The sequence below is a fragment of the Sceloporus occidentalis genome, unplaced genomic scaffold (genome assembly GCF_023333645.1).
Source record: "Sceloporus occidentalis isolate IW3139 unplaced genomic scaffold, rSceOcc1.0.p SCAF_57, whole genome shotgun sequence".
NCBI classification, from domain to species: Eukaryota; Metazoa; Chordata; class Lepidosauria; order Squamata; family Phrynosomatidae; genus Sceloporus; species Sceloporus occidentalis.
Window position 1 is genome coordinate 5,353,488 of NW_028317037.1, and position 22,606 is coordinate 5,376,093.

Here is a 22,606-nt window from a genome sequence, read left to right on the forward strand (position 1 = left end):
TATCATAGCAGAGTACGGACGCAAATATCCAGATATAGGCATTGGCAATGCAGTGACCACTTTTCACACTTAAAAATAAGTCACAAACACAGTCGATTTAATCGAAATCCTTGGAGGTTCTCTATCTTGTGTTGCAAAATAATATAAATATTTGCAAGCTCTCCTCCAACTTCCATCAACTTTACTATCCCTTGTACACACAACTCTAATGCAATCCACTCCAATCCGCATGTGAGCTGCATACTGTATTGGTTGTGAGTCATCTCCTGGTGCCAGATAGCATGAAACATCCTCTGCAGTTAGCTTGCATATGCCATGTGCTCTGACTCAGCAGTCTATGGCCGTCTCACAGGATATGATGCCACCTGTCAATCAAAGTATTTTTGCACATGTTTAATTAAATATTTTTTTTCAACAGTCCTTTGACTATCTTCTTCCACTGATTCCCTCAAGGCAGTTCCCATATGGTCTCTTCTTTGCTAGCTCCTAGGAGTAAGAATGCAACCGTTCAATGGATTTATGGTCATAAGCAGCAGGGTCATGCTTGGGTTACTCACAGCAACTTTATTAATTTAATCTCTAATAAGGAGGGATTAATGAGGGCTAAATCATGCTGTAACACCCTCCTCTTTTAACGCTGATTTTCAGTCTCATCTGTAATTGTCCTTCTTTACAGAAAAACATTTGAGTTATGAGAGAGTCCACACAGGAAAAAGGTCACAAAAATGCCAGCATTGTGGGAAATGTTTTCCTTTCCAGTCAGTCCTTGTCATACATCAGAGAGTCCACACTGGGCAGAAGCCTTACAAATGCCAGCGTTGTGTGAAATGTTTTTCTCGGAAGTCAATCCTAATGATACATCAGAGAGTCCACACAGGAGAGAAGCCATACAAATGCCAGCGTTGTGGGAAATGTTTTTCTCAGAAGTCAATCCTAATGATACATCAGAGAGTCCACACAGGAGAGAAGCCATACAAATGCCAGCGTTGTGGGAAATGTTTTTCTCAGAAGTCAATCCTAATGATACATCAGAGAGTCCACACAGGAGAGAAGCCATACAAATGCCAGCGTTGTGGGAAATGTTTTTCTCAGAAGTCAATCCTAATGATACATCAGAGAGTCCACACAGGAGAGAAGCCATACAAATGCCAGCGTTGTGGGAAATGTTTTTCTCAGAAGTCAATCCTAATGATACATCAGAGAGTCCACACAGGAGAGAAGCCATACAAATGCCAGCGTTGTGGGAAATGTTTTTCTCAGAAGTCAATCCTAATGATACATCAGAGAGTCCACACAGGAGAGAAGCCATACAAATGCCAGCGTTGTGGGAAAGGTTTTTCTCAGAAGTCAATCCTAATGATACATCAGAGAGTCCACACAGGAGAGAAGCCATACAAATGCCAGCGTTGTGGGAAAGGTTTTTCTCAGAAGTCAAACCTAGTGAAACATCAGAGTCCACACAGGAGAGAAGCCGTACAAATGCCAGCATTGTGGGAAAGGTTTTCCTCAGAAGTCAGACCTAGTGAAACATCAGAGAGTCCACACAGGAGAGAAGCCATACAAATGCCAGCATTGTGGGAAATGTTTTTCTTGGAGGTCAGTCCTAGTGAAACATCAGAGAGTTCACACAGGAGAGAAGCCATACAAATGCCAGCGTTGTGGGAAAGGTTTTTCTCAGAAGTCAAACCTAGTGAAACATCAGAGAGTCCACAGAGGAGAGAAGCCACACAAATCCTAACATTATATTTGTCAATAACAAATACAAAAATATATTTTCAATCCAGCAGTGCAAAGAAAAGGCCCTTGTGATCTTATTTGTAAAATTTGTCTGTAAATATGTCTCTATGTTTTCAAGTTGGATTTTGTTAAGTTTAGGTTTTAATTGCCAATAGTATAGATAATTGCTTTGGGTTGTCAATTTGGCTGGGGATTGTGGGTTGTGGTATAGGTTAGGTAGATGGGAGGTTGGGATTTGTTGCAGCTGGTTAGAATAGTTATGGGAATTATAGCTTTTGCAATGTGTGGGATTTTGGCTTAAGAAAGTTGGGGGCAGGTATTAACAGAAAGGGCTAGTTTCTGGGAATGGCAAAAGGGGGCCTTGTTACCTGTGGGGCAGAGACTGTGGGACTTGGAGGTGGGGGCTAGGTTTGGAAGAGGGTCATGTTTTTGGTTTTAGGGGTTTTAATGTATTGTTTGGATTGGAGTGGTCAGTTCTGGCTTAATCACTCAATTTCTATGTGTTCTCAATAAAGTTCTTTACTGTTTCAACACACTGGACTTTGATGCACAGAATTTCTGAATTTGCCCAAAACTGACCCTTTCTTCTCTCCTCAGTTCTCATCTCCATTCCCAGCCATAAGAACAGCACAGACACACAGACACAAACATACAGGATACGCAGAGAGAGCTATATTTCCAAAGCAGAGCCTTCCTTTCCTGCCTTTCCCTCCTGAGTCCAGCTCTGCGCCTTGGGCTCCATTGCGGTCTCCTCAAAGGAAGAAAGGAGGGAAGGAAGGGGAGGCCACTGAACCCCGGCGCATACCTTCCTTTCTCACAAAGGCCGCCAGCGGAATAAACAGCAGCATCTAGGACCTGGCAATCCCTGCACATGCTGAGGAGGGGCCTTTGGGACTATATGCGCCTGCACAGTCTCAGCCCCAGAAGCCATTGCTGCCCTCAGTCTGTTCTGAGGGAGGGAAGTGGGGAGAGCCCTTGTTCATTCAGAGGAATGGCTGGAGGGGAGAAGCCCCTCTTCTCCCCCCAAAGAAAGGCAGGGGTCCTGCAAGGCCTCCTATCCCTCTTTCCTTCCCTGCCCCCTCCTTGGGGGATTCCTTGGGTCCCGGGTACTTGGGGGGTTATTATGAAAAATGAGGGCCAGGGGGACCCTTGGAGAGAGGCATGGCCATGGAGGGGAGGGGGATCCAAAGGTAAAAAGGTCTTTGAGGAGCCCCCTCCCTTGTGGAAAGTGGGGCCGAGGAGAGACCCTCTCTTCTGATTCCTCATTTGGGGAAGAATTTTGTGCCAAATAGAAAGCATCGCACAGAATAGGATTCAATGGCATTTTTCTTGGGGGGGGGGGTTCTCTGGAGTCCTGGGGGAGGAGGCTCTGAGGGGGGAGAAGAGCCAAAATCCTCTTGGCCAAAGCCAAGAGGAGGGAGACGGAGGGACCTCAAAACTCTGGCAATCCCCTGTCAACCTGCGAAGTAGGCTTAGAGGCCCACAGGATCCAGATTGGGCATCCTCCCTCACATACTTATCTTTTCCTTCACAACAACCCTGCAGAGGAGGACCAACAGAGAGACCCACAGCCCCAGAAACATCCCCCCCCCCCCAGTTCTGGGAGCATACTGAAAGGGCTTTTGACCCCCTTGAAGAGAAGTTATTATTATTATTATTATTATTATTATTATTATTATTATTATTCTTTTTCCTCAATGGAATCAAAGAGGATTACAGTAATAAAATAACATACAATTTAAGAAATACAATTACAATTCCAAACCCCCAACCCTTCTCCCAATTATAAAAACATTAATCAACCCTTAAAAATCCTATTAAACAGAAAGAAAATTTAAAACTTTCATAACACAATACAGTAAAAAAGTTTTATTCGGGCAAGAAATGGGTCGTTTTCTGAAGGAGAGGTGGGAGGGCAGGAACGATATACATCAATAGCAATTTCCATAACAGTAACGATGGCAAGGGTAAGGGTCAGGGGGAGGGGGAGGCAAGTCAATAGATCTCATCTAGTCTGGAAAGAGGTCCGTCTTAATAGCCTTCCTAAAGGCTTCCAAGGTGTTAATAGGATGGATCTCATCCGGAGGTCGTTCCAGAGTGAACCAACACCTTGTATCTTGCCCAGAAACTAATGGGCATCCAGTGGAGGGATTTAAGAACTGGTGTATTGTGGGCAGTTCTAGAAGAGCCCGTAACCAACCTGGCTGCCATATTCTGTACAAACTGAAGTTTCTGAACTTGGCACAAGGATAGCCCCATGTAGAGTGCATTAGAGAAGTTGAGCCGTGAGGTGACCAGTGCATGTACTACTGTTTCAAGGTCTCCCTGTTCCCCGCCCCATGTCTCCGAATGATCTCACCCAGCAGCTGCATGTAAATGTTGAATAGCATTGGCAACAGAATCATGCTTTGAGGGACGCCCGACTTGAGCTCCCTCTTGGATGAAGAACTGTCCCCAAGTGACAGGAATCTGCCTGAGAGGTAGGACCTGAACCATTGGAAAGCAGTGCCCCAATTCCCAACTCTCCCATATGTTCCAGAAGGATACTGTGGTCAATGGTATTGAAGGCCGCTGAGAGGCCTTCAATAGCACCACCATGGTCACACTTCCCCTTTTCAAAGAGCTGTCGATTGTCAGACAGAGATCAACGACTAATGTGACCATGGCTGTCTCAAATCTGTAACCCTTCCTAAATCCAGTTTGAAATGGATGTAGAAAAATCCATTTCTTCCAAGACTGCTTGGAGTTGAATGGCGACTGCCCTCTCAATTACCTTGCCTAAGAATATTAAGATCCAAACTGGCCTGTAATTGTTTCTGTCCAGAGGGTCAAGGGAAGGCTTTTTGTAGAAGTGGTTTAACCACCACCTCTTTGAGGCAAGATGGAAGAGAGCCTTCCCTGAAAGATGCATTAGTTATATGTTTAGCAGCATCTTGATGGTATTTCCCCTCTGGACGGCCAGGCAAGATGGGCAAGGATTGAGAGAGCAAGTCTTCCTTTTCATACTCCCAAGGAGCTTGTCCACATCTTCTATACTAACTGACTCAAATTCATCCAGAATAACTGTATGGGTGGAGGCTCTGGATACCTCTCCTGTCGCCTCTGTCGTAAGGCCAGCATCCAAATTGGCTCTCATCTGAGAGATTTTGTCCGCGAAGTAGTTATTAAAAGCATCACAACAGGCTTTTGTAGGTTCTGATAAAGAGTTCAGGGTTCTGGAAGGTATATATTAAATGGGACAGTGTTGAAAAATATATAGTTTGGCAAATGGGTGATATAACCCAAGAAAATGGTTTAGTTCACAGAGACTGGAAGAATCTTAAAGTAAAAGTTGAAAGAATAGATGTGTATATGCAGAACATGTTCACATCTATAAACTTCACTGTCAAACATACTGGTGACAACCAGATGACAGACAAGCGTTGGTGGGACCCCAAAAGCCATCAACCAACTGGAAAAGGAGATTCAACAGAGGGAAAAAGACCAAAGATTGTGATGAACTATCTAGAGAATGGGATGATTTTGATAAGAGACACTTTACGGTCTACAGAAGAAGATGTAAAGATTGCTCAGCGCACTCAAGGAATGTGGTCCAGTGAAACAGGAGGAAGCAAAGACTTTTTACTAGATGAGGTGTTAAGTCCACAGCCGGTAAAAAGAAACACATGGTCAGTTACAAGGACTGATCCAGAGAAGACTCCTAAAAAGGACAAGGATATAATTGAGTTGATAGACTGGAAAACCAATATATTGTAGTTTGCCATTAGTATAATGGAAGATGAAGTGTTTTCAAAACCATACTGGGAACGGGGCAAAGTAGTTGGAGATGATGTTCCATCAATAAGAGAAAAGGGTTAAAAGATTAAATATGTTTGATAACAACATTTAAATGGAACATATAAAGATGTAAAGTTGGGGAAAATGTTATTTAAGTGTTATTAAAATATCAAAACCCAACAAGTGATATGGGATATGGATATAATATGCTAAACTTACAAGAAAATGATGGTAAGTTGTTATAACAGGTAGAATTCATATTAGACATATGTTTAAAAGGGGAACATACAGGAAAATACCAAGATATTTAAGTTGGAAATGGTTATTGATAAAACAAGTATATGAAATATATCACATGTGTCACCTGATGTGTGTATAATGTTATATATAATGGGTAAGTATAATTGATAACTGGGAGTTCCTTGGACCATAGAACCGTTTGGTTCTGTGTCTCAATGAACCTATTAAAGGGGGGAGGCGTGTGACGGACTGACTTACAAACCAGCCAATCAGAAGCCAGAGACTCTAAGCCAATCAGGTGCTGGCTGAGGAGTTTGAAGCTTCCGCTTGGCAGTTGGGTGGAGTCAGTTAGGGTTTGCAATCCTGAGGGACGAAGCGGGAGTTCAGTGGGAGATAGTGATAGAGAGGATGGGAACAGTAGAGTCCAAGAGAGGAGTGGGTTCCCATAGTTCCTGAGGGATGGTTACTTAAGGAACTGCTTTGTCCAGAGAGGGACAGGATTAGTTCTGGAGAGTCTAGAAGAGAGACTCAGTGGAACCAGACTCAGGAAGAGGGCTTTGGCTTACATCATTTCTTGAGTGATAGTATAGCCTGCGTGGCAGAGTTGTTGTTGTTATTATTATTATTATTATTATTATTATTATTATTATTATTACTATAGAGTTAAAACCAGACATGTATATATGTAACAAAAGAAGACATAGTAACAATTCCATCTCAAAGATACCTTTGTCTGTTGTGTTTTAAAAATAAACTTATATTCTTGTTTAACCAGCCGCTTGGTCTGTGTTTTAAAATCCATCCACATGACTGTCCTTCAAACACCCAAAGAGGTGTCAGGTCAAAATAGAAGAGAGGATTGTGAATCGTTACATCATCTATTAGAGATTTAAATCTGGTTCTAGGTCTTTTCCTGCCCAGATGGATTTTTGCAGGTCCTTCTGCCGTTCTAAAAATGGTTTGTCATTAAGAAGGATAGTATAGTCTGAAATGAAAACAGTAATTTAGGCGGTACGTTCATTTTAAGTGCCGTGATCCTTCCCAAGAGGGATAGGTTGAGTTTAGCCCATCTATTGGGATCTTGGTTGATATCACCCCATATTTTCTCGTAGTTGTTTTTAAAGAGGTCTCGGTTTTTAGAGGTGAACTCAACACCTAGATATTTGACCTTTTTTCTACTTTAAAGCCAGTCACTTCTTGTAGATTTTCCTGATCATTCTTTTGTTAAATTCATTGGTAAAATGTTTGTCTTATCCCTTTTAACCCAGAAACCTGAGTGCTGTCCATATTCCTTTAATTTATAAAGCAGGGGATTAACACTTTCTATTGGGTCAGATAAGTATATCACCACATCATCCGTGTATAGTTTAAGTATGTACTCTTCCTGTTTTATTTTCAGGCCTTTGGTCTTCTTATCTTCTTTAATGCTAGGACTCAGAGTATCTAAAGGGGCCATAAATAACAAAGGTGAGAGGGGTATCTCTCATTACAGGTAACGCCTTCACTTTTCCCCCATCAATAATAAGCCTCGCTGTTTGTTTTCTATAGATTGCATCTATCTAGCTGATAAAGTTATCTCCTAGAACCATTTTTCTTAAGGTTTCCAGCATGAAGGTCCAATTAATTTCATCAAACGCCTTTTTGGCATTAAGAAAAATTGTAGCTGCTTTTTAATCTATTTTCTACTCATAGATTTCTCTAATATCTAGTAAATTCCTCGTGTTGTTTCTAAGGTGCCTTTTTTGGAGGAAGCCCATTTGGTCTCCGTTTAAGATATTTTGTAGGGTTTTAAAAAATCTTTCTGCTAAGACCATTGCGAAGATTTTATAATCATTGTTAAGGAGAGAAATCCTTAACAGCTCCTTACTTTCTTTAGGAATCAGTGCAATATCAGCTCTCTTCCAAGAGTCAGGCGTTCTTCTTTGTGAGAGTCTATCCGTGATTTCTACTAGGGGTTTAATTAGCTCTTTCTGTAAGCTCTTGTAATACATTGCGCTTATGCCATCTGGCCCTGGCGCTTTGGGTGCCTTGGTTTTACTGATTGCTTCTAGCACCTCAGGAGCCATTATTGGTTTATTAAGTTCGATTCTCTGTTCTTCATCAATCTCTACTATGTCTTTTCTGTCCAAAGAATCTTGTATCCTCTCCTGGGAAATATATTCTTCTTTGTATAGATTTGTGAAATATTTATATAAACATTCTTTCATATGTTTTTGGTTGGAATAAATCTTGTCCTCTTCTTTAACCCTTGAAAAGATTTGTTTCTCCTTTCCCTTTTTCAGTTTCCTTGCTAACCATTTGCCAGGTTTATTAGCATTCTCAAAGTGTTTCTCTTTGATGTATCTTGATTATTTCTCCTGGTCTTCTATTAGCCATGTGGATATTTCCTTTTGAATCTTCTTAATCTGTTGTTGAATCATTTTGTTTTGGGGTTTTTCTTTAAGTAATCGTTCCTTATCCTTTAACTTTTCCCGTAGTTCTTTCCAATTCTTTTCTCTATTTGTTTTCCTTTCGTAAGATTGTTTCAAAGAGAAACCCCTCATTGCCGCTTTGCTTGTGTCCCAGACGATCTCTGGGCTGACTTCCTCATTCAGATTTTATTCAAAGAAGGATTTAAGTGGGTTTGTTTTTGCTTTATCTAGAAGTTTTCCGTCTTTTTAAAAAAGTCTCATCTAGTCTCCATATCAGTTCCTTAGGTTTATTCTTCAAAGACAATAAAATTGGATTGTGACCCGATAGGATTTTTGGTAGGGTTTCTACTGCTTCCACCATTGTGATAATAGTTGGGAAAGTCAAGAACATATCTATTCTCAACCAGGATTGATGGGTGTTTGAAAAGAACGTGAATCCTTAGACAGACCATACTTGATTCTCCAGTATCTTCTAATATGAAGGCTTATTTTAATTCAAAGAAAGATTTTGGCAGTTCCCCTTGCTTTGAGTATATTTTGTTGTCTGCTTTTCTATCTATCTGGGGACCTATCACTCCTTTCCAATCTCCCATCATTAAGGGCCTATCGCTCATACGGTCTGGCATTTGTCTTTTCCATTTTCCAAACAACGGGCCTTTATTGTCTAAGGGTACATAAATTCCCACCATTAGGATCCTTTGGTCTTGTAAAGTAACTTCTCCACCAACCAAGTATCCATTGGGGTCTGAGAATACCTCTTTAGATTCTCATTTATCCTTTACATAAATCACTACAGCTTTTTCCCTCTTTTTTGAGGCTGCTATGTATTCTTTCCCCAATTTGGCGTTTTTTAACAATCTTATATCCTCTTTCTTCATATGGGTTTCCTGAAGGCAAATTACATCAAGTCTCTGTTTCCCTTAATAATGGAAAAGTTTACCTTGTTCTTGGGGTCTGTTAATTCCTTTAACATTCAATGATAGGATGTCTGCCTTTTCCCGTTTCATCGTCACATTCTCCATCTATATCGTCCTCTCTTGTGTTTGGATCTGGTTTCCTAAGCAATTCTCCTTCTTCTGTTTCTTCTTCTAAGCTCTCTTCCTCCTTATCCTCTTCTCCTTTCCCCGGGTTTTTTCTTTCTTCTTTCTGACTGCCCCCTTTATTAAGTTCTTTTTCATTCTCATGTAGAACATTTCTTTCTTTTTGTACCATTGATTTGGTATCTTTTTTGCTTGAATTAAAAGATAGGCCCTGAGTTAGTTCCCATTTGTAGTAGATCCCATTGCTGCGCAAAACCTTAGTCAGTGGTCCATATTCCTTCCTCTTCCTTAACAGTTTCCCAGAGATATCTTTAAACAATAAAATTTCATTTTCTTCCATTTTGAATCTTGTATGAAAGTGTTGTTGGAGAATTGCTTCTTTCATTTGAGTCCTAACAAAATAAATGACGATATCTCTGGGCAGTCTCTTCTGTTTTGCGACCCAGAGCTTACTCTAAACATCTTGTCCACCTCAAGGAGAAAGGTTTCATTATCTAGGTCCATAAATTCAGCCAAGGCCGGTATTATCCTTTTATACAGATCTTCTTCTGTTTGGGAAGACCTCTTATTCTAAGACATTGCTTCCTAAATCTTTGCTCTAATTTATTTTTTTCTGCTGTATCTTCAGTATGTTCTTCTGTTAATCTCTCTATCTCTTTTCCCAATTTTTAATATTCTTCCTCCAAGGATGTCACTCTTTCCCTGGTTTGTGTTAATTCTGATGTTATCTTTTCCAGAGAGTATTTATGTTAAGCAACAGGGTGGACATTAAACCAACAGAATCCCCAGACTTTCCCTAGTCTTTAAGCTGAGGCAAATACATTCGATGTGGTCCATCTTATGGATAGGTATCCTGGCCAAAGCAAGATTGTATGCATGGACCAAAGCGACGTCCCCTTACCTGCTCACTGACGGAGAACCCGACTGGTAAGGCCTGAGCCCAGGAGGCTGAGCTATCATCACCCAGCCAGGTCTCTGTGAAACAAGACAGGTCAGCCTCTTCGTCCAGTAGGCGATCTTGGACTATTTGCATTGTATTTTTGACTGACATGGCATTACACAAGAGCAGGGAAAGGGTCTGTGGCTGGTTTGGTATGCTCTCCAGCCCTTTTGAGATAGCAAGGTGAATGGAAGGGGAGAGAGATATCTGTCAGGGTCCTAATTGCAGCCCCTCTTGCAACACAAAAGGCAGTACTTTGAAAAAGGAACAGCTTGTAATGAAGAAGATACATGCAACAGAAGTGACTTTTATGTCAGGAATGAAAGAGAGTATAAACTTATCACTTTTATATCCATATCAATTAACTCCACTCCATTAACCAATAAAGCTGATTAATTGGATAGCCCTTTCCCGCACAGCCTTCTCCCACCCTTTTCTGCTCAGTGTCCTCCCATCTGGGATTCTGGCAGCTTTTCTAAAAACAGTTAAGCTCTCATGTGCCTTATCTCAACCACTGCATCTGTGGCCTTGGACCACAGAACTCAGCCACACAACAGTTTTAATTAACATTATGGCTTAACGATGTGTGTGTTTGTGTCTGTGTGTATAATGAAATCTCATCCATCCCAATCTAATATGATACCATATGAAAATATAATAAGCATAAATCCATAACAACATAATACAATATAAAAATACCAATAATTCTCTATGTTCCCCCTCCTTTTACAGAGACCAGTCTTTTAAACTCAAGCCTCTGTTGGGATGATTCCCACACATTCCAATCCTAGCAAACAATCACATTCTTTAGTCATGATCTCCTTACCTCTTTCTAGTATCTTTTATTAAAGCACATATTAAGTCATATTATTTTAACCCACCATAAATCCTGTCTATCTTGACTCTAATTTAAACCTAAACCTATAACACTTATGGCATGAATCCCTAAATGCATGAATGAAGGGATTCATGACATATTGTGACTTCAGGCTGGTGCTCCATACCTGAATGGGACTGGCCCATTGTGATCTCAGACCAATGCTCCTTGTCTGCTGCCATGAGATGGAACCATTGTGAATTTAGGCTAATGCTGATTACCTGAAGGATTGAGATGTGACCATTTTGACTTCAGTCTGATGCTCCTTGGATGAAGGATTGAGACAGTACTATTGTGACTTCAGGGTGGTGCTGTATACCTGAAGGATTGAGACTGGCCCTTTGCAACCTCAGGCTCATGCTTCTTGCCTGAAAGATTGAGATGGGAGAATTGTCACTTCAGACTGGTGCTGTATACCTGAAGGATTGGGACTGGCCCATTGCATGTCAGAAACAGGGTATAAGGGTTCTGTCATAAAGGGTAAAATATTAGAGTTTGATTATTAGAGTTAAAGTAGGAGTTATAGTTGTAGTTCATAGTAGGTAATGTAGAGTGATGGGTCATAGAAAGCATGTAGTGGGAAATGTTACAAAGACAGATGGAGTGGCTTTTAGATGAAGGAGGGCGTTTGGAGAGGGGCTGGGGCTGCAGCTGGAGAATGGTTATCAAGGAGGAGTGAAGCTGGCTTGGGAAGACCACTCTTCAAGGTAAGGCTGTCTGGGAGAAGGGAAGGGAAGTAAGACAACCTTGGTATCTATGTAACCTCCCCTTGTGTTGCTTTAGCTTCGGAATTGGGGGCTGGCTTAGGGAAGGGTTGAGCAAGTTTCTTTGGACCCCAGACTTGTCTTGGGAACACCGCTCTTCAAGGTGAGGCTGTCTGGGAGAAGGGAAGGGAAGTAAGACAACCTTGGTATCTATGTAACCTCCCCTTGTGTTGCTTTAGCTTGGGAATTGGGGGCTGGCTTAGGGAAGGGTTGAGCAAGTTTCTTTGGACCCCAGACTTGTCTTGGGAACACCGCTCTTCAAGGTGAGGCTGTCTGGGAGAAGGAAGGAATCTCAGGAAGAGTTAAAAGTTGAAGGAATTGGTTTCAATTGTTTTGAATATTGACAAATTCAAGAGAGAACATGATGTGATTTAAAAGAATGGGGACGGATTAAAAAAATCTGAATGAGAAGAAATATTAGAAATTAGAGAAAACAAAAAGGTATGATGGGCAAAATTTATAAAGTATTATTATTGTGGGACACGAGGCAAGAAACAGTGAAAGAAGTAATGCTCAGTTGGGCAAAGGACACAGGAGACGCGATTGATTACGATAAATGGGAAAGCATATGGAAGAAAGATATCAAATTTACATTGGCACAAAGTTTGAGAGAAAACTGGTTGAAAATGTACTTGAGATGGAATCTAACCCCAATAAAAATAGCCAAAATGTATAAGAAAAGGAAGAATTTATGTTGGAAATGTGAAAAAACATCAGGCTCCTATTTTCATTGTTGGTGGAAATGCGGAAAAGTGAAAGAATACTGGAGGCAGATAATAGATGCAATAAATACGATGCTAGAAATTACACCAGAAGAAACCCCAGGATGAATGTTATTAAGGATGTTGGAGGAGAATACAGATAAGAAGCATGGGAGGATATGGATGTCTATGTTAGCTAGTGCCAGGGTTTATACGCGAGGAAATGGGAGACAAAAGGAATACCAAAAACAGAAGGATGGATTAACTATCTCTATGATTTATTGCAGATGGACAAACTATCACTCATATTGAGAGAAAATTCGGGAGAAAGTATATCAGAAGAGTGGGGGAAAGTATTAGGTTTCATTAGGAAGAAATGGGGAAATGATTTGATTATCTATTGACGATCCTTCTTCTTGCACTTTAATTTACTAACTATGTTATTCTACTGTGTATTTTTAATTTCATGATATAGGAAAATAATTTGTATTTTTGTTAGAGAAAAAGATAAACTAAGGAAGCAGTATAGAAAGAAACAAACAAATAATAAAAAAGCGATATAGCGTATTATAGAATCTCAACGATGATGATTATAGAGAAAGAAAAAGAAGACTGGAAAACCTTTTGGTTATCTGTGTCAAAGATATTCGTATCAGATGCAATATAGTAGTTGGGACATTTGGAAAGTATAGTATTGTTAAGACATTGAAGGAGGAGGGTATAAGCGAGAGAACAAGGTATAAAAGAGTATTTAGTTGGATTGTTCTCACAAAGTGGAGGAAGTCACAGATAAGTAGAAATGTGTGTGTTATGAATGTAAGAGTAGAGAGAAAGTGTTAGTGTTTAAGAAGAAAGGGGCGAAAGGCAAAGCAAGTGACTGACTTACAAACAAGAATACGACAAGAAGAATCTAGGAAAGCAAAGGTTCAGGTTAAAGAATGAGAGGCTAAAGAAGAAAGAAGAGGATCAAGATAGAGTGAGAGAAATTTATAAAAACCAGTCAGCTTGTCTAAAAATTAATGGAGAACTAACAAAAGAATTTAATATAAGAAGAGGAAGGAGACAAGGATGTCCGCTCTCGCCATTATTATTCATAACTGTATTGGAATTTTTGTTAAATAAGATTAGAAATAATTCAAGGATAAAAGGACTTAAAATAAAGGGAGAAGAAACAAAGGTGAGAGCCTTTGCGGACGACCTAGTTGTGATTCTTGAAGACCCAATAAATAATACCGAACATTTAATGTGTGAATTAAATTGGTTCAGAAGACTGTCAGGATTTAAGATCAACAAGGGAAAATCTATGATAATACCAAAAAATTTGAATAAGCAAGAAAAAGAATTATTGAAACAAAAAACGGGATTTCAAGTCACAAATAAAGTAAAATATTTAGGAGTCTGGTTATCCAATAACAACATGAATCTTTTTGATAATAATTATAAAACAATGTGGAATAAGATATGTAAATAATTGTATAGATGGTCAAACCTAAATTTATCTTTCCTTGGCAGAATAAATGCAATAGAAATGGCCACACTCCCTAAGTTTCTATTCCTTTTTATGAATTTACCAATTAGTATAACCCCAAGAATCATAGATCAATGGAATAAAGAACTTAAACAAATTATTTGGAAAGGGGGTAAAGCAAGAATTAAGTGGAACAATTTAAAAGAGAAGAAAGAGGATGTGCCATGCCAGATATAAACATCTTTAGATGGGCATGTAAGATGATATGGCTACAGGAGTGGATTAAATTAAATGATAAAACAACAGTAAATGTGGAAAGACCAGACGATTTGGGTGGTACACGTTCCTATGGTGCAATAAAGCTTTGGTGAATAGAGACTTCAATAACAACCCAATTCGAAGAGCACTGTCGGAAACATGGAAATTGGTAAAAGCAAAATTTTATTACAAAATACCGGGTTGAATATCAACTCAGGAGCCTTTCGCTAATAGATGGGACTCAAAAAAAGATTGGTTAAGATATAATGATATAATTAAAATACATGAAAAACAAGAAATTTGTATGAAATCTAGGAAGGAATTGATTCTGGGAAAAAAGAAATAAATTGGTATAGTTACTATCGAATGAAATATACATTTAATGAGGACATGAAGACGGTGGGAATTGAGATACAACAACAGAATTTGATGAATTAATAACGAAAGAAAAAGATTAAAAAAATAGATAAATATTATAAATTATTCAGAGATAGAGAGTGAGAAAAAGAAGCAATAAAGCAATACATGATAGACTGGGCAAAGGATATTGCACATGAAATCCCATTAGAAGCATGGGAGAAAGCTTGGGGGAAAACAAACTCTTTCACCAAATGTCAGGATTTAAGGGAAACATTTTAATAATCAGCAATAGGTGGTATTATACTTCAGGTAGAATGAAAAAGACGTTTAAAATAGAAACAGATAGGTGCTGGAACTGCCAAAAAAGAAAAAGGAACGATGATCCACATCTGGTGGAAATGTGAAAAGGTAAAAGGGTTTTGGGATGATATACACAGAATAATACAGCAAATTTATGGTATAAAATACAAGAAAAGACCGGAATTGTGCCTTCTGAATATGACACATTTCATGAAGGCAGAGATGAGAACAAGCGATGGTGAATTATACTATACATGATGACACTGGCCAGGATATTGATAGCAAAATACTGGAAATCAAAGGAGAAGTTACAGGTAGATGAGTGGCTGTTAAAACTTAATGAGATTAGAGAGTTGGATAGACTTTCATGTACTCTGAAGGATAAGAAGAAAGACAAAATAGAAAAGGATTGGATGCAGATAGTGACGTATTGGGAGAAAAGATGGGCTGAGGATAAAAACATGATCTGATATTATGCATAAATATCAGCAAAATAAAATATGTGAAGAGAGCCGGAGAAGAAATATTTTTCAAGGAAATCAAAGTTATAGGGATTATTGGATAAAATTAGGAGAATACGTATGGACATACAACCCTTTGTATATGAAAACAAAGTGGGAAATGTGATAATTCAATGGGGGGATTGTATAACTTCATTGCAAGAAACAAAAAGAAGTGTGATAGGCAACACAGATAAGCTCTTTTAAAGCAGGAAGTGAAGAAAAAGACAAAGAAGATCAAATGTCTTCTGTGTTATTGAAGTTTGCATTCATGTGACTTGCATTGATGAAGACATTATTGAAAAAATTAATAAAGATATAATGTAAAAAACAACAACAACAAAACCCAGCCCTTTCTGTCAGGAAGTTCCTCCTAATGTTCAGCTGGAATCTCTTTTCCTGGAGCTTGTATCCATTGCTCCAGGTTCAAGTCTCTGGAGCAGCAGAAAACAAGCTTGCTCCCTCCTTAATATGACACCCCTCTAAGTATTTAAACAGGGCTATCATATCACCTCTTAACCTTCTTTTCTCCAGGCTAAACATCCCCAGCTCCCTGAGTCGTTCCTCATAGGGCAGGGTTTCCAGACCCTTCACCATTTTAGTCACCCTCCTTTGGACACACTCCAATTTCTCAATGTCTTTTTTGAATTGTAGGGCCCAGAACTGGACACAATATTCCAGGTGGGGCCTGACCAGAGCAGAATAGAGTGGCACTATTACTTCCCTTGTTCTAGACACTATACTTCTATTGATGCAGCTAAAATCGCATTGGCCTTGTTAGCTGACGCATCACATTGTGGACTCATGTTCAACTTGTGTTCTACCTGGACTCCTAGATCCCATTCAGCCATTTGTCACCCATCCTATATCTGTGCACTTCATTTTTCCGCCCTAAGTGCAGTACCTTACATTTCTCTGTGTCGAATTTCTTTTTGTTCGCTTGGACCCAGCTTTCTTGTCTGTTCAGGTCATTTTGAATTTTGATCCTGTCCTCTGGGGTATTATCTACTCCTCCTAATTAGGTGCCATCTGCAAATTTGATAAGTATTCCTCCATTTCTGTCGTCCAAGTCATTGATAAAGATGTTGAATAGCACTGGGCCCAGGACAGAGCCCCACTGGACACTCCACTGGTCACTTTTCTCCAGGATGAAAAGGAGCCATTACTGAGCATCCTTTGGGTTCGTCCAGTCAACCAATTACAAATCCATGTAACAGTTTCCTTGTCCAGCTTGTTTTCATGTTTTTGTTTTATATACTGTTTAATTTTGTTAACTGCTATTAAGGGACATAGCTATGAGATTCTATGATATGGGGTGCACTATAAACCTTTTAATAAAAGAACAGGTATTTCAATCCTATATATACATATCAGACATAACTCCAGGGAATGTTAGCCTTTTGGATGACATAAGGTTCCTCTCATTCTTCAAGAAGCAACCCCACAGCTTCCTTCTAGAAGATAAAGCAAAAAGGCTTCCAAAAGAACTAAAGCCTTGGACAAGTCACACTCTCTCAGCCTCAGAGGATGGCCATGGGAAACCCACTCTGAAGGAACCTGCCAAGAAAACCCCTTCAGAGACTCCCATAAGGTCACCATAAGACCTGGAAACAACTGGGAGGCAGACACCAAGAACAACATTGGGAAATAGGGGCAAGCCTTGCCTTGGGAAAGTGTAATGACTGGGCTCCAGTCAATGGAGGTCTTCTTCAGGCAGAAAAGGGAGGTTTATGCAAATGCAGAATGACATCACTGCTACGGAAGGCTCTCTTGACCAATCAGAGAGCAAGATAAAGGTTCTTCTGGAAGCTTCCGTGAGAAGGAGATATAAGGACTGAGAGACCAAGAGACAGTTGGGGGAATTGTGTCGGTTGGAGATCGAGAGAGAGAGAGTTAAAGAGCGGATCTTGGAAGTTAGTCTCAGAATTGGACGCTTAGGTTTATTTATTATTTTAATAGCTTTTATGAATTGAACATTATATACTTACAAATTTTGTACCTGCAAGATTCTTATTCTTATTCTTATTCTTATTCTTATTAACCTTTATTTATATAGCACTGTAAATTTAATATCTTGTATGACTTATATTTCAGTTATATTTTGTTATTAATAGTAAATACCTCCTTGGAGTATCTACTACTCGACGCTCCTTTTACACGTGTCTTGGATCGGTTGATGCTTAGGAAGATCAGTAAAGAAGGAGAAATAAGGTTCCTTAACTGATCCCAGTGTAGGTTAAGGGAAGCCCTTTTATAATTCACTGGATGATGGCAGCGAGATTTAAGGAAGTTAAGGGTCTGCTGGGCTAAGAGCCATAATGTCTAAATATCTAATTAACAATTTGTAATCCACTCTGATTGCCTTTTGGCTGAAGAGAGGCGTATAAAAACATTATTATTATTATTATTATTATTATTATTATTATTATTATTATTCCAGGGCCGCAGTTTGGCTGCTTGAACCACCGGAGATCATCACAGTGAGTCAGTTGGAAAAGCACATCTCACTCCAGAAAATAAAGGTACTTGAGGAGTTTGCGCTCTACGTCTTTCTCTAATAATAGCTACAAAACTGATAATAGCATTTGGGACATTTAGTCTTTTAAAAACAAATATGGCAGATTTAAATGCTCCTTTAAAACCTCTTTCCATCTGCCAGCTTTGTGCTGGTTTTGGGGGTAAATGAGAAAGTGTTGGGAGGGAGGGACTGCCAACAGAATTAGGAGATGCATTGCAGGCTATGGACAGTTTGCGGCCAAGAAAGGCCCAAAAGACACGGCAGCAATAGTCCAGTCTGAGAGCGCTTTAACTGCCCTGGTCCAGTGCTAGGGAATCCTGGGAACTGAAGTTTATTGTGGCACCAGAGCTCTCTGACAGAGAAGGCTCGATGTCTCACAAAACTACATTTCCCAGAATTCCTTAGCACTGAGCCAGCGCAGTTAAAGCGGTCTCAGATTGGTTTATTACTGCAGTGTGTTTTGGACTTAGGTGATCCTTGGCAAGTCACACTCTCTCAGCCTCAAAGGATGGCAATGGCAACCCATCTCTGAAGAAACCTGCCAAGGAAACCCCATGATAAAGTTGCCTTACTGTTGCCATAAGTTGGAAACGACTTGAAGTCACACATGAAGAACAGAAAAAAGTGTGCACTTATTTCTCAGGTTGTACATGGGAATGGGAGGCAGTCTGGTGCAGTGGTTTGAGTGTTGGGTTACAACTCTGGAGGCCAGGGTCCAGTGCCCCACTCCTCCATGAAACCAGCTGGGTCCCTTGGACAAGAAGTCACACTCTCTCAGCCTCAGGGAAGGCAATGGCAAACCTCCTCTGAACAACTCTTGCCAAGAAAACCCCAGGAGAGGCTCCCCAGAAGTCAGCAATGACTTGGAGCACTCCACAAAACACTACAAAGCCTCAAGAAAGAGCCAGCGTGGTTCAGTGGCTGGAACACTGGACTATGACCCTGGAGACCAGGGTTCGAATGCCCTCTTGGCCACGGAAACCCACTGAGTGACCTTAAGCAAGAAGTCACACTCTCTCAGCCTCAGAGGGAGGCACTTGCAAAACCACTTCTGGACAAATCTTGCCAAGAAAAGCCTGAGAAGGGCTTCCCTTAGGGTCGCCATACGTTAGAAACAACTTGGAGGCACACAATGACAAGAGCAGTAACACCACTAACACAAAGCAGCTAGGGAGAAAAAAAGGAAGGAAGAAGGAAAATAACAAAGAAAGAAAGAAAGAAAGAAGATGTGGGAGTTGTAGTCCTTGGTTCAGAGGGATTGGAGGGGCCTTATTGCAGGGCAGGACTAGTGTTGCTAACAATCCTCGAAAATATTTCCCGGCATGTTTTACCAAAATCCACGGAATCCTCCCCCCCCCAAATATTACACGGAATATTCAGTCAAAATCCCTGTAACGTTCCCGTAATGTTAATAATAATAATCATAATAATAATAGGATGTATTTATATATTTATTAATATGGCGGATCTTTTGCAAATAAACGTAACCCTAATTGAATAAAAATAATTGTAACTTATTTCAACTCTCAAAATTACCATTGGACCAAACAAAGAATCTTTCAGTCCTTCTAATACCTTTAAGCTATTTATTTTGACATGAAGGGGGTCCAGGAAGCTTTGTACCAAATAGAAACGTGTTCGGCTGCAACCACACTGCATAAATAATCCAGTTTGACACCCCTTTAGCTGCCCTGGCTCAGTGCTAGGGAGCCCTGGGAATTGTAGTTTTGTGAGACATTGAGCCTTCTCTATCAGAAAGAGCTCTGGTGCCACAGCAAACTACAATTCCTAGGATTCCCTAGCACGGAGCCAGGGCAGTTAAAGCGGTCTCAAACTGGATTATTTCTGCAGTGTGTTTTGGACCTTTGTTATTATAAATGCTCAAGATCCAATCCATACTGCAGAAATAATCCAGTTTGAGACTGCTTTAACTGCCCTGGCTCAGTGCTAGGGAACCCTGGGAATTGTAGTTTTCTGAGAAAGAGCTCTGGTGCCACAATAAACTACAATCCCCATGCATCTGAGGAAGTACGCTTAAGTCTAGGAAAGCTCATGCTGGCAACTTTTCTTTCGTGTGTCTCAAAGGTGCTACAAGATCTATCTCTGTATCATCATCACCATTATTATTATCATTATTAAATCCAAATGCAGCTGAAGAAGTGGACTTAAACTGGCAACACTGATGTACTGTAGACTCTTTCTCTGGGGCTGTGATCTCTAAGTGTGGAGGCAATTCCCTTGTCAAACCAGGGGATCCTGGGAATTGTAGTTTGTTGTGACATGTATGTGTATATATGTGTGTGTGTGTTGTGTGTATATATATATATGTGTGTGTGTGTGTGTGTGTGTGTATATAAGAGCCTTGTCTCCCGCACGTCTGCCCTGGCTGAGCTTTTCCTGAGGGCGGGGGGGGGGGGGGGGGCGGACGACCACTCTCCTCTCTCTGATTGCCTGAAAACTCTCAGTGTGACTCCCAACAGGACTGGTTGCTCTGTAGCCTCGCTCTCAGAGTCAGGGCCACTGGTGCCAATTTCGGGGGTTTGTTTTTTTTCAGGGCTGGAGCTGAAATGTGCAAAAGTCCCTGAATCTCCGCGGAATAGAGCCAGGCAGGAAATCACACGGAAAGCACTCAAAAATCCCAATTTCCGTGTGAAAGTCACAAAATTGGCAACAGTGTTAACCTCTGTTCAACTGAGGCTTCAGAGAAGGTTTTGGAACATTCTCCACACTCACAAACAGCACACAAAATGGCCATTGGAACACAAAATGGCCACTGGAAAACAAAATGGCCACCGGAAAACAAAATGGCTGACAGAACACAAAAAGGCTGTCTCTGCCTGAGTGCTTGGCAGTTGACATTTGAGGCCTTCAGGGGAGAGAGAGAGACTGAGGGAAGGAGGTCCTGGAGGGAAGGGGCCTTGGGAGATATAGGGCTTTCCTGAGATATTTGGGGTTGCTTCCTAACAAAGGGGTTTCTGGACCCATAAAGGATTTGGGGCAAACTGGTTCTGAAAGGCAGTAGCAGCCTTTTCTCTTGCCAATGGGATTTACAGTGTATTTGCTTGACTGGATCTCCCAGCATCCACATGGCCAGAAAGAGGAGGGGTCCTGCCCTGCATTTCATGGGTCTTAGGCTTTGGGAATGTGTGCCTTTGGCCAGCGTCTGTGTGGCTGGGGCTCCAGAGTCCCTCCTGCCTTGTTCCATATTAACTGCAGGAGGAGCCTGTGAGGGTGGGGCAGGGGGCGGGGCCTTCCAGCTCCTCTGCCCCCATTGGCCAGAATGAAGAAGGGGAGGAGCTTCTGCCTCTCTATTTAGCTCTCTGCGCAGAAGAGTGAGTGAGGAGTAGAGAGTGAGAAGGGGTTAGAGAGTGACAAGGAGGAAGGAGAGGGACAAGGCTTGGAAGTGGTAGGCTTCACTGCTGTGCTGTGGCCTCCAACTGCCAAGCGCTGAGGTGGAGGTGGCCATTCTGTGTTCCAGCAGACATTTTGTGTTCTGGTGGCCATTTTGTGCTGCTTGTGACTGTGGGGAATATTGTTCCGGAACCTTCTCTGAGGCCTCAGTTGAACAGAGGCTCCTCTTTCTCTCCTGAGGCTCCAGAGTCAGAAGGAGGCCAGGCTCCTTGGGCCAAAAGGAAGGAAGTGTGTCTCTTTGTGGGTCTTTTGTGTATATTTCCTGAGAGGGTTTTCTTATTACACAGCTCTGCTCACCTGCATATGTCACCAGCAGGATTCTGTTCTCTGTGTCTTTGAGTGCTGCAGAGTTTCTTTCCAAGCCAATCCTAACCCTGCTCCCTTTTCTCAGGAACCTCATCTCGGACTCCTTGTACACGGCTTTGGGCCTCTGTTGCTGGAAGTGACCCAAGAGTAGGGCAACCAGGACCCCTGCCCACCTGATGGCCGACACAGAGGCCAAGCAGAGGGGGTTGGGCTCCAAGAGAAGGAGGCTGCGGAGGTACAACAGCTCTTTGGTGAGTCCCCATCCTGGTTATTAGTCTCATGTGTTTCACTGCTGGGCCAGTTCATGAAAGCAAGTGGAGAACATACTCTCCCAATTTGGCAGAGACAGTCCTGGTAAATCCTCTGTCACCCCACTTTTTCAGGGGCTTTCAAAAATGTCCCGGTTTTGTTCTCCTCCTCCCACTTTCCCCTTTGTCCTCAGCTCACTTCAGTTCCTCCAAAATGAGTGCCAAGGATTTTGAACCCCATCAACTCAAAAGTGGGGAGAGAAGAGGAAAGAAGGGAGCAGGGAGTCCTTGCTAGGAGTCTGAGGCAAAAGCAAACTGCTGTGCCCTTCCCTGCTTTTGTGACCGTCCTCATAAACATCTTTGGCCATCTTGACCACCTTCTGGTGTTGTTTGTCCACATGTGTCTTTCTTTTCCCATCTGTGAAATGTTGGGGGATATGGGGGAACATCTCTGGATCTGAACTGTGGCCCTCAAGCCCACAGCGTTCTCCAGAACTGTTTTTTAAATATGACATTTGCCACTGAAATTTGGCAACAAATGGATAAATGCACTATAATTCTTTGGTGGCTAAATGTAGTATATGTTTTGGGATAGTCAATATCTTAATCTATCCTCAGTATCCCAGCCATAGCCTAAATTATTTTGTTTTTATCTTATCTTTGGTTTATATATGATATATTGTGTATATCGAGCTAGAATAGACCCTTTCAATCAACTACTAAACGATTCTTCAACAGATAGGTAAATTC

General features: G+C 41.1%; 1 pseudogene; it reads left to right on the forward strand.

Moving 5' to 3' along the window:
* The first annotated feature begins 498 nt into the window (after positions 1-498).
* LOC149287773 (uncharacterized) lies at positions 499-1,738 on the forward strand (annotated as a pseudogene).
* Positions 1,739-22,606: the final 20,868 nt, after the last annotated feature.